Genomic DNA, 12,046 nt, shown 5'->3' with positions numbered 1-12,046 from the left:
GTGTATAGTCGGGTTGAAAAATCCATCAAGTAATAAAAAAATTATATCTTTAAAAACCTCGTGTGTTACACGTGTTGAATAAATCTAATTTTACATAGCAGATGATAAAAAGTTATATCTTTAAAAACTTTGTGTATTACACGGGTTATATAAATGTAACTTTGTATAGTAAATAATAAAAAAAGTTAAATTTTTAAAACCCCGCGTTTTACATGAGCTGAATAAATATAATTTTGTATACAAAATAATAAAAAAAGTTATATTTTTAATAAATTAGGATAACATTTAATATTAATTTATTATTTATATATTTAATATAAGATAAGTAGGAAGAGATGCATTTTTTTTAAATATATTAAATTAACAATTTAGATTTGAGGATAATATTTTATTAAAGTATGATAAGATTTAATATTAATTTATTATTTGTTTAGTTAATATAAGATAAGTATAGATTTGAGAATAACTTCAATAAATGACACGTGTCTAAAAGTTGGTTTCTTTTATTATAGTAAGAATTTAAATTAATTTAGATTATTATTATATTATTAATAATTAAATGAGAGAATGACAAGTGTCCCAAAACAGGTTTATTTTATTATATAGTATAGATACTAGGCTATCACCCGGGAACATCCCGGGTTAGGAAAGTTTAGTTTTCAATAATAAAAGGTACATAAACAACATTTTTAAACTCATTAGTATCTTCTTCTCCTTCCCACAATAATTTATTTGTTCCGTTTCATCAGTATCCTAACTTTGTCTCCATGTGCATTCGTCGTTTTCGTGTAAAGCTAATAATCTTTTAATTCTTAATGAGATCTCAATTAAAAAATTTCTCGTAAACCCATACAAAATGTTATATTGTTTGTTTTTAAATTATATTATATTATTCTTTTAGTTGAATTTTCAACTAATAAAATTCATAAACATATTATAAACAACGTGTTTTAGGAAATTATATGTATTTTGTTTTTTTTTCTTTTATTAAGACTCATCGATTAATGTCAAACTTAGTACTCTGATCATTGTGATGGAATCCTTACACAACAAATGGTAAGTTGATTAAGTTGAAAGGAAAAAAATATTGGTTAAAAAGGATAGATTTATTCATACATATAAAAAAGCATATAAAGATCAAACAACCACGTCAAACAAACTGAAATATTCAAAAAAATCAATGTTTAAAATGTAAAAATCATAAAAATTGCTCTAAATTCATAGAGATAGGAGCTAAGTCTCTTTCTTGTTAACTTTCTCTGAATCCTTAACGTTACTTGGAGTTGAAGAGTTGTAGACGTCAACCAGTTTACGCTTGTTGATTTTATCGATATAAGAACTGGTATTGGCATCATCATTCTTAACGCTTTGAATATGACTTTTTCTTTGGATAAATTCTTTATTATTTCCCTGAGACAAATGTCAAAATTAAGTTACTAATAATAGAATTACATAATTTGTAAATATTAATGTATTAATATGAATCATCTATTTTTATAAAAAAATACCTCAGTAATCTTCATCTTTTCTTTAAGCTCATTAATAAGTGACTCATCATCGATCATATTTGTAACAACATACATTTCATCAAAGTTAGTTAGATTATAAGTTGTTATCTCAATTTTAAAAACAAACATCTTTCCAGTCAACTTATTTAAATCCACAAGAAATATTACTTTATACTAATTGAATTATGTCGTTAAATAAAATAAAAAGACCAGGGAACTTCCCAGGCAAGAAAAATTTCTTTATATTAATTGAATTACATCATTAAATAAAATAAAAAGACACGTTTTGAAACATTATTTTTTATACTTGTTTTGTATTGACAGTTGTAGTTAAGATCTATTTTAACGTAATTGACAAATATGAACTTCACGGGTTGGAAATTTTAATTTGCAATAATCGAAGTTGTGGATCCTTAGTAAAAAAAAAGTCAAATACAACACAAACATTATATAGAACAATCTAATATTAGGTTACACTTTAAATCTTTTAGCCTAAATAGGGTATTCTCGCACGCGTTGCGCTGCGCTTCATGATTTTTGTCAATGAATCTGGTACTTTAATATGATTACCAACATGATTTAACAATAGAATTTGCTTGTTGTCGACCATGTCTTTGACCTTTGTCAGCAGGAAATTCTCCAATCACAGGATCTCTACCGCATTTGCCATTATAATTTAATATTTATTTCAAGCCGTATCAAAATCTGCATCAGAATCGAGGTAGTTTTGTTGAAAAACTCGTTAGTACATATCTAAAGAAATTGAAATGAACCGAAGATAATCACTGATCGAAATTTTAATTAGGGTTTACTCACCTTTCGTGCGATGGTTTTAAAATCATATCAAGAAAACTGAAATACTGGTTAGTGGTTATGCAAGGAAAAGGAAATGCAGCCCGTGTGGAATCTCCATTCTCGTAACCAATTGATTGTGGTCATCAAGTAGAGTAAGTGGAAGGCATCAATGTGAAGCATTAAATTCAGAGGGTTATCATATGGCAGTGGTAGGAGCCGATACGTATGCAATGGCATTGAATAGAATGGTAGCTGAAAAAACCACAGGTGAGAATCTGAACCGGGTGTGTGGTGGCGTGGCCGTTCCCTTTTTGCCCCATGTAGCTTTTGTGTGAGTAGAAGGGGCACTTTGGGTATTAATTTAGGGTAATGAAATTTTTGAACATAAAGCCTTTCATATGCCATCTTAAAATATGTGTAAAATACTTTTGTGCCCATCCTTCCTCTTTAATAATGTATTATAGATAACCAACTTCCTTATGAACTCGACACCGCCTCAACCCATATTCGTGTTGGATGGATAAACCAGGTACCTACATTAATAGATTCCCTTATTAGCAGGCATCCTAAATCCACATCTAATCCAACAACTCAAACTCACCAAAACCACAAACCATATAAAATATATACCAAAAACTATACTTTCAATGAACACCTACCTTTCTCGCCTTTCATCAGAATGTACATGACGCCTAGCCTGAAATAAAGAAAAATGCAAAAAAGGTGTCTTGGTACTTAACAGGTGTTATAAATCAAAAAGAGCAAGACTATGGACAAATTTAAACGTGCATTTACCTCCTCGTTAGCAACTGCTGCTATATTTATGAAAGTCGAGTCTTAACCTATTAAAGTTTATAAAATCAAGTAAATCAAATCTTAAATGCTTAATAATAACGATAACAAACCACAAACATGAAGCGCTATGAGGATTTTTGACAGATTCAAGCTCAAATACTCTAATTTTCTTCTTCCGTAACTTCTAACTTCTGAAAGAGAAGAAAAGAACTGGACATAAAAAGAGAATCGCGTTATCATTTCTTGAACATCAAGGATGACCATAATTACATGAACTTTTAAAGCCATACCTGATGCATAATATTGATAGACAACGTACAATTTGAAAGGGGACCAAAATTTATGATTTTACCTTGTTTAATCCTAAAATTGCATAATCTTGATTTCATAGCTTACAATCAAAATATATATTAACTGATGGTGTTGCGGATTCAGTACGTAAACAAACTCAAAAACATTACAATAACCATTTCAAATGAATTGAAAACCCTAATTTTTTACCAGATATTAAAGAAACCAAAACATTAAAGAATAGAAGATATTGGAAACAAAAACTTGCCAAGAAAGTGTAGATTTACTAACCTGCCACCGAAAGTACCAGATGTCTCAACCATGGTGATGCTACGCTTCAAATGAAAGAATAAAAAGCTTCCCTTTTTTATAATCGATAAACAAAGAAAGCTACAAGGAAAGCTGATTGCGATTTTGGGGTATCTCAAAGAGACGACAACGTGAGTTGAAAGAGGGAGACACGATTGCTGCAACCATGAGCAAAAATAACAGTCAATGAATCTTCAGAAGAAACCTAGTTGAGACAAATCAATGATTTTTGGGAATTTAAAATGAAAAAAAACTATCATACAGACTACAAGTGTCTTTTAATTTGATTTGGGAATTTCTCTAGTTTTGCAGAAACCAAATTTAGCCAACGTGTGTGTGTGTCAAGTAAGTCGAGTAACCAACAAATTCTAGAACAAAAAACATAAATTACTAAAAAACAATGGTGTCTTACCACTTGGGATCCACATCAATGATTTTCATTGTTTCCAATTGTTGAGCAATGTGGCAAATGGTTTTGTCTGGATCAAGGCACGAACCCCAAGACCACCCCTTAAGTATATTTTCCTAGCGATGAAAACTGCAAAACAAATATGCAATATTTATATCAGTATTCACACAAACCAATCCAACATGGCGTTGAATGACAGAAACAAAAACTCACCAGCTTTATATGTAATACTAGTCAAGATCATAGGGAACATGTTTCTTAAAGGTACCAATATTCACTATATCAGTCCAGTCCATTCAGGAAGCTTCTCCATCCGTGGAACATACAATCATCAATAAAGTGTAAAAATTACTCGGTAGTAGATTTGAAAGTATTAGTCAATGTAATAAATATCTAAGACAACTTAATGTAACACAACATTATTTCAATATCATATGTATAAATGCCAAGCGAGTCAAAACAAACTATGAAACCATATTCACCACAAACTATCTGAAGCAATATCTCTGACCCGAATCTATATCTTCCATTTCATATTCATCAGCTACATACTAATTTCAATTTTTATCAACATCTTCCATAACAGCCGGAAATCATCTGCCAAAAGAGGAGAAGAAAGAATATTAAGAATATTAAAGTCATACTTACGAACTGCATTAATTTTGTTGGCAAGTCCGAAAATGGGATTTTTTATTAGGCAAATCGCAAACTGATTAAGTGTAAAAATAATCTATTTCTAACTAATTCAAACCGTTGAGTGAACTGAAAAGCAGGGTTGATGCTATATCACCTAACATATACAATACTTGCATAGATCATACAAAAAACATCAAACTAATATAAATGTAAATAATTAATTATAAACAGCAACGGAACAGGAACCCTAATCGCACCTTAATTAAAAAAGAAGAATCAAATAAACATTAAGGATGGATGGCTGTGTACTGAGAGACCCTAATCGAACCCTAAATTAGTCAATCGCCTCAGGTTTTGTACCCAGATCTATACAAAAAAAAAAACATATGCGGATTAGATTACAGTTCAAAAAAAACCTTAATCTTTATTTTATTAGAATGCCAAACCTTAAAAATCATTCTTAACCCCAAAGCTTTTGTATCAGCCGACACCCTTAACACATCTTCATTCCAACTGTCACCTTTCTTCTTCCTCAACTTCACGCAAAACCCTAATAAAACAATCCATATCCAACCGTCGCCCCACCACATCTTCATTCTTCTTCTGCGTTCAAATCAACACGAGCAATAAAAAAAACCCTACGTTGATAAAAAAATACGCTTAATTGTAGTGTGACAAAGATGAAGTTGAATCAGACCTAATCAAACAAAAGCGAGCATTCGAATTGAATTATTTGTCACAAAAAATGAAATCAAACCTAATCGAATCACCGTCAACATCTTCTTCCTAGTCGAACCACAACCATCATTTCTGGAGTTGTCGATCAACATCTTCATACCTTAGATTATGATACTTGCAACGATTATAAGGTGATATTTGATGTGGCGATGATTATAAGGTGATATTTTATGAGGCGGCGATGATTGATCGAGAAGATGAATGAAGGAAGAAGCTAGGGTTAAGAAAAGAGGCTGTTTAGAAGGTTTATATAACCCGGGTCAACAAAACGGGTATGGTTAACCCAATTCGGATCCCGTGTGAGAATATAAGGATTCTCACATTTTCCCGCCAAAAATCAAGTGAGGTTAAACCATCACTTGACACGTGTCCCAAACCTTATTCATATATTATATATATATAGAATATAGATATAGATATATAGATAGGTAGAGGATCCTGTAAAAAAAGGCCTAAAGTGTGAGAAAGGTAAGAAAGAATCTATACCATTAGATCTTTGATCTAATGGTTGAGATTAATAGGGACCATATTGTAAAATTTGATTTATTTTTTGGACTGAATTGAAAATTCTAGGGGTAATAAAGTCTTTATATCCATTCAAAAAATGGAAACTGTAAATCATAATCCCTACAATCTCTCTCTCTCTCCAGATGATCTCCATCTACGATCAAAGATCTCTCTCATAATCATGACAGCGGCCATTCGGAAATCGGAAATCGGAATGATTATATTAACGAGTTTGTTAATCGGAAATCGGAAGATACGTTCAAAGATCTCTATGATTATATTAACGAGTTTGTTTGTGATGTGTGTAAAATGCAACATATAAAACACATCAATTAAGGCATAAAACTAACCCTTTTTAAGTACTAATGTTGGAAAAAGAGTGTTTTTGTCTTCCTTTTGTATTTTCAGGATGAAATGAGCTCAAAATCACAAAAGAAGCAAAAAGACTACTAAATCTACCATAAATACAAGAAAAGGAACAAAAGTGAACTGCCCGGACCCTCAACGGCACCTCCCAAGACAAAGAGAAGAGAAACAGAGCCTGAACACGCCCCGTGTCCAGTGAACACGGGGGGCGTGCCCAGGAAGCAGCAGAAAAGACAAACCAGTAGAAGCTTCCATTGCTCACCACGGGGCCGTGCCCAGCGGACACGGGGGCGTGTTGAAAGTACAGCAGGCGCATTAATTGTAATTCGCAATTACAATTAATGAGGAGAGAGAATGTCAGACGGGCACGGGGCCGTGTTCAGCGAACACGGGGCCGTGTCCAGCGTTCTGTTCAGCCTATAAATAGAGGAGCTTGGCTTCATTCTCTCTCATCCCTTGGCACACCACCTCTCTCACACTTCATCCACCACCCACCACCACCATAACACCATCATCCACCACCATCATCCATTGTCCATCATAGAGTGTGTGAGTCGTCTCGGGATCCAAGATTGATCGTAAGAGTTCTTGACAATCAAGGCCATGTTTGCCTAAGTCTCTTACATCACTTGGTGAAGACAAGTGTTTAGTATAATACTTTTTATTTTTAATCTTTTGCACTTTTTATTTGGTTTTGTATTAATGACTTTAATAACTAGTTACTTATGTTGAAGGTGATCTTTCCTTATCGTTTGTCCGTGGTGTCTTGGCATTATTTTACTGTCTATATAAAATAAAAGATTTTCACCATTCATATCTCCACGGTCTATATGGAGGTATGTTGGCTACCTGGTCGGGGGTTAAGGGAACGGTTTGGTAAAGGTCTTTCCCTTGTTCAGCGTTTAGAGGTCCTGCTTGGGACCTGGGTCAAATTTAGTAGGATCTCCTTCAATGCCCATAGGTATTGGATGGCGGGGATCCAAACTCTTTGACCCCCTCATAAGCTAACTACTATTAATACTATAACCCGGCTATTTAGGACTGTATCCCTGCTGACTCAGACTACTTAGCCGAGGGTAACGTCACCGCCAAAAGCGGGGCCTACCATAATTTGCATTAATAACTTAATTCATTATCTTTCAATAATCCAACCCTTTAGGATTGTATCCTTGCTGACTCAAACTACTGGGTTGAGGGTAACGTCACCTCCGAAAAAGGGGCCTACTACAATAACTAAGATAATCTCTTAAACAAGTGCAAAAGTGCGAAAATAATCAAAGGTTATACTAACACACTTGTCGGATCCAAGTGATTCATCTTGTCTATCTGTTTTTTTATTTTATTTTATTTTTCAGCATTTAGTTAGTTTTTATTTTTCTTAGTTTAAAACATTTTTCTAACTTTTTGATTTGATTAGACGTTGAGGATAAACCGGTATTAAAAGCTCTTGTGTCCTTGGACGACCTCGGTATCTTACCAACACTATACTACGTCCACGATGGGTGCACTTGCCCATATGTGTGTTTAGTGTTAGTAAATATCGTGTTTTATAAATTTAAAACTTGGCTAAAAGTGTAAAAAGGGCTTAAATAAACATCCAAAAACATATATACAATAACATGCATCAAGTTTTTGGCGCCGCTGCCGGGGACACAAGGATTTTAAGAAAGTTAGGAATCAACGGCCTAATCATCTTTTTATTTTTCTTTAATTTTTAGGATTTTTTTTAGATTTTTCAGCTTCTGCAGAGCTCAGCACGGGGCCGTGCCCGCTGAACACGCCCCCGTGCCCAATCATTGGAACTGGCAATCCTGTTTTATATCAGACAGTAGGCTGAACACGGGGCCGTGTCCACTCAACACGCCCCCGTGCCCAAGATTCAGTTGCTGAAAACAGAACCGTTTGATCCCGGCGGTTGGTAACTTCTGATACAAACATGAGTAATAGTGATTCTTTTTACTTTCGGCACTCTTATGGTTTGTGGTGTCAAATATGTGGAGGCGAACACGAGGAATTAAAATGTTTCTTCCTCACTTATAGGCCACACTATATAGACCCACCAATTCCTTGTAGCCTTAAGAGGGGCGAAAGTAAAAATAAACACTATTTCTCCCTCGAATGCGCCCAACCGGATATTCTAGGAGATATGCTCCTTGACGAGCTATTTCAACTAGAAGAACTACTTCTAAATTGGTTAAAAGAACTTAGGAAGGATTTCTTAGATCCATCCCAAGACGATGACCATGAGGAAATGTTGGAACCGCATTCTGACAGCCTCGTTGCTCCCGAAAATACCTTTCTTCCTAGACAAGACGTGGACGATAGTCGTCCCTGTGCCGATTGTGCCGTGAAGGACTCCCCATCGACCTCGTTCGGTGCATACATAGACCTGAGCGATTCGGCATACACCTTCTTTAACGAGAGCCCGGGAAAGGGTTGGACTTGTCCACCTAGAATGAAAATAGGAATCACCCTCACCGACAACCTCTTGCGTTCTCGCCTTAGTATAGGACAATTAAGGTATCTTAGGCACTATGGGGTTGTTCCAACAAGTCAGGAGCCACCCGATAAGAATTAGCTCCTTAATAGAGACAAACTTCATAAATCAGCTTTCCGACACGGGGCCGTGCTCGGCCAACACGCCCCCGTGTCCATCAAAAGATTCCCTTCTGATCATGACGTCAGAATACGGACAAACTGTGTCAGAATTTTCTCTGCACACGGGGCCGTGTTCAGCGAACACGAGGCCGTGTCCAGCAGGCTGTCATTTTCTATAAATGCAGCCAAAAATCCTGCACATTTGGACCAACTTGGGGACAGAGATTTGAAGGAATCTTCTCTCAAACAATCCTAGGTAAGTCTAAAAGAAGTTTCCAACAACTCATCTTGTCCTTTCCTCTTCTAGACATTTCCTTCTTCTTCATCTTTCTTCAAAAGCCACCATGAAAAGTTTGAATTTTCAATCTTTATGGTAGGAAACAAGGAGTTTTGATCATGGAATCTTGGTAAAAACATGTTATGTAACATTGTTTATAGTTATTTACTGTCAAAAAGCTTGCACAAACTCAGAAAATAACTCGAAAACCCAAGGTTCCTTGCTCCAAAATTCTGCAGAAGGATGAACACGGGGCCGTGCTCAGTGAGCACGGGGCCGTGTCCAGAAACTGTTTCGTCTTATAAACTATTTTTGGTTTATTTTTCGTAGAATGGCGAGTGAAAACAGCGAAACATCATCCGTGCATTCCTCAAACAGCCGAAGGGGAAGGAGACCCTCCGTTGAAGCCACACTTGTACACTACGTGATAGCACTAAGGGAGGCTCTCGACGAAATGACGTCCGTAGAGGAGGTCCTCATTGACCGTATCAATGATCTTACGATGGGATTGGAAAGCAGCTTCCAAGAGATTAACCTTTTGCACCAAAGGTTAAACATTTTGGTGGCACCTCCTATGGAACCAGTCCTTCCACAACAGGACTGGAACTTAGCACTCGGTATTAACAACCCTACCGGGTGGGGAGACATCCCCGCGGAACCTCCTATGGAAATCCCACAAGAGGTCCCGGCGGAAGTTGAAACTCCTCAAACAAATGCAAATGAGCCTTCCTTCCTCCTTCCAAGGGAGGTAGAGGAGTGGCTTGCCGACATATGAGGAGAAACGCATCCGAAAGTTGGAGCTCTACAAAGCCTTGTCTAACCAGGATCAGTAGATTCTTGGAAATTTTGCTAAAATTAAAATAAAACATAGGGCTAGAACTCCATAAGCTTACTATCTATGTAACTTTTATCTTTATGTATTATCTCTCTATTAGCAATGTTATGATGGTTTTTATGATTTATGGACTCATGGTGGTAATGGATGAAAAAGGGAACGAGAAAAAAATGGAACCATGCAGAAGAACAGAACAAACCGACAAAAAATCTCCAAAACAGAAGGCTCCACACGGGCCGTGCCCAACCAACACGGCCCCGTGCTGAGCCCCCTGCAGGAAATCAACCAGTTCAGGTAACTGGACACGGGCCGTGTTCAGCGAACACGCCCCCGTGTCCAGGCTTCTGTTTCAATTCTATAATTTTCGTTACTGGCACTTCACCACGGGGCCGTGCCCGGTCAACACGGGGCCGTGTCCAGAGTGCCAGTAACACAAATCTTTGTTTTTAAACACACTTTTACATATTCTAATCAACCAAAAACTCTATTTTTGGACACATTGAGGACAATGTGTAATTTAAGTGTGGGGGGGATGCTAAAACCTTGAAATTTTTGCAAAATCCTAAAACAAGCCTTACACAAAACTCTATTGGAACCGCTAAACACCCCAAATTTTTTTCAAAAACTTTTTCATTTTTTTTATTTACTTGTCTTAGTTTAAGTTGGGAATAACAAGTTATAAAAGGGTTATATTTTTACAAACTTACAACCGATAGCGTCGTGATAAAAAGAACTAACATAAGAAAATTATGAAACGGTATAACAAGTCTAGCTAAAATTCGATTATATATGCTTGGTCACATTAAAAACCCATTCCCACAAAAAGTGAGTTTTGAGCCTTTATTGAGCATAAAAATACACATATTTAGATTAAATGCTCATTTTTCGTTTCTTGTGTGAATAGCCGCTCGGTCTTTACAAATCTAGAACTTGCCACGACGATACATTCCCGGTCCTTACCAACTTAAACCCAAGTAAGTAAATGATGGAGGCATTAGGACTAACTATTTTTCTTTCAAAACCATTATTTTTCATTTTTTTTACCTACCCAAAATCCCCCTAGAAAACCCCTTTGAGCCTAAACCTTTCATTTCATTACCCCCAAAACAATTTTCTACCCACCAAAAACCTTTTTCATCTTTTCACCTTTATTTTAGTGACAAACTCGGTTTTTCATAAACATACCCTTTACGTGACGATCAAAAAAAAAAAAAAAAAATGATGAAGTCAAAAACAAACATAAGCTACAAAAAGCTTGTTTGGAGAAATACTTCAAAAATAAATGTCACCAAAAATAAGGTATTTTACGAAAACCGACATTTGTTACGATTTTCGCCCTTTTTACTAACCACTAACCAACCACCCACCTTTAAACCCAAGCCTTCACCCCAAAAAGACCTCTTGATATTTACAAAGGTAAAAGTTAAAAAGGAGGAGGATTGATCGCTTGGCAAGCATATGGAAAATGTAAATCCGTGCCGCTCTCGAGCGATTCACTTAAATATACACCTTCGGCCGAGTGATTGAGTGATCTCCCGTGAGGTATGTGAACTTGTATATAAATGGAATTTTAATAAGGCATGCTATGCCAAATTAAGTAGTTTATCTTATGAAAAGTTCAAAATAAACCATGACGAATAAGATTGTAAATAAAATAAAAATAGAACCTATACAAACCTTGGATTCCCGACACTCTAGGACAAGTTAAAAAACTTCTCTTCTACCTATTCCATTTGGGAGTGTAAGCCACATTAAAAGAGTTTTGCTTGAGGACAAGCAAAAGTTCAAGTGTGGGGGTATTTGATGTGTGTAAAATGCAACATATAAAACACATCAATTAAGGCATAAAACTAACCCTTTTTAAGTACTAATGTTGGAAAAAGAGTGTTTTTGTCTTCCTTTTGTATTTTCAGGATGAAATGAGCTCAAAATCACAAAAGAAGCAAAAAGACTACTAAATCTACCATAAATACAAGAAAAGG

At 35.6% G+C, this 12,046-nt stretch overlaps 2 long non-coding RNA genes across 2 annotated transcripts; both read right to left on the bottom strand.

Moving 5' to 3' along the window:
* Positions 1-2,160: 2,160 nt before the first annotated feature.
* LOC110875053 lies at positions 2,161-3,847 on the bottom strand. Its single transcript, XR_002556476.2, has 4 exons — positions 3,099-3,847; positions 2,963-3,000; positions 2,325-2,836; positions 2,161-2,213 (listed from the first exon to the last, which is right to left on the bottom strand). It is a non-coding gene; the product is annotated as an uncharacterized LOC110875053 (long non-coding RNA).
* A 262-nt stretch (positions 3,848-4,109) lies between these two features.
* On the bottom strand, positions 4,110-5,697 carry LOC118490674. The gene is made up of 5 exons (XR_004889857.1): positions 5,501-5,697; positions 5,190-5,381; positions 5,001-5,109; positions 4,321-4,704; positions 4,110-4,236 (listed from the first exon to the last, which is right to left on the bottom strand). It is a non-coding gene; the product is annotated as an uncharacterized LOC118490674 (long non-coding RNA).
* Between the last annotated feature and the right edge of the window lie 6,349 nt (positions 5,698-12,046).

This window comes from Helianthus annuus, chromosome 3 (genome assembly GCF_002127325.2).
Source record: "Helianthus annuus cultivar XRQ/B chromosome 3, HanXRQr2.0-SUNRISE, whole genome shotgun sequence".
NCBI lineage: Eukaryota > Viridiplantae > Streptophyta > Magnoliopsida > Asterales > Asteraceae > Helianthus > Helianthus annuus.
Note: the sequence above shows the minus strand (reverse complement) of the source record. Positions and strands in the feature narration are given on the sequence as shown.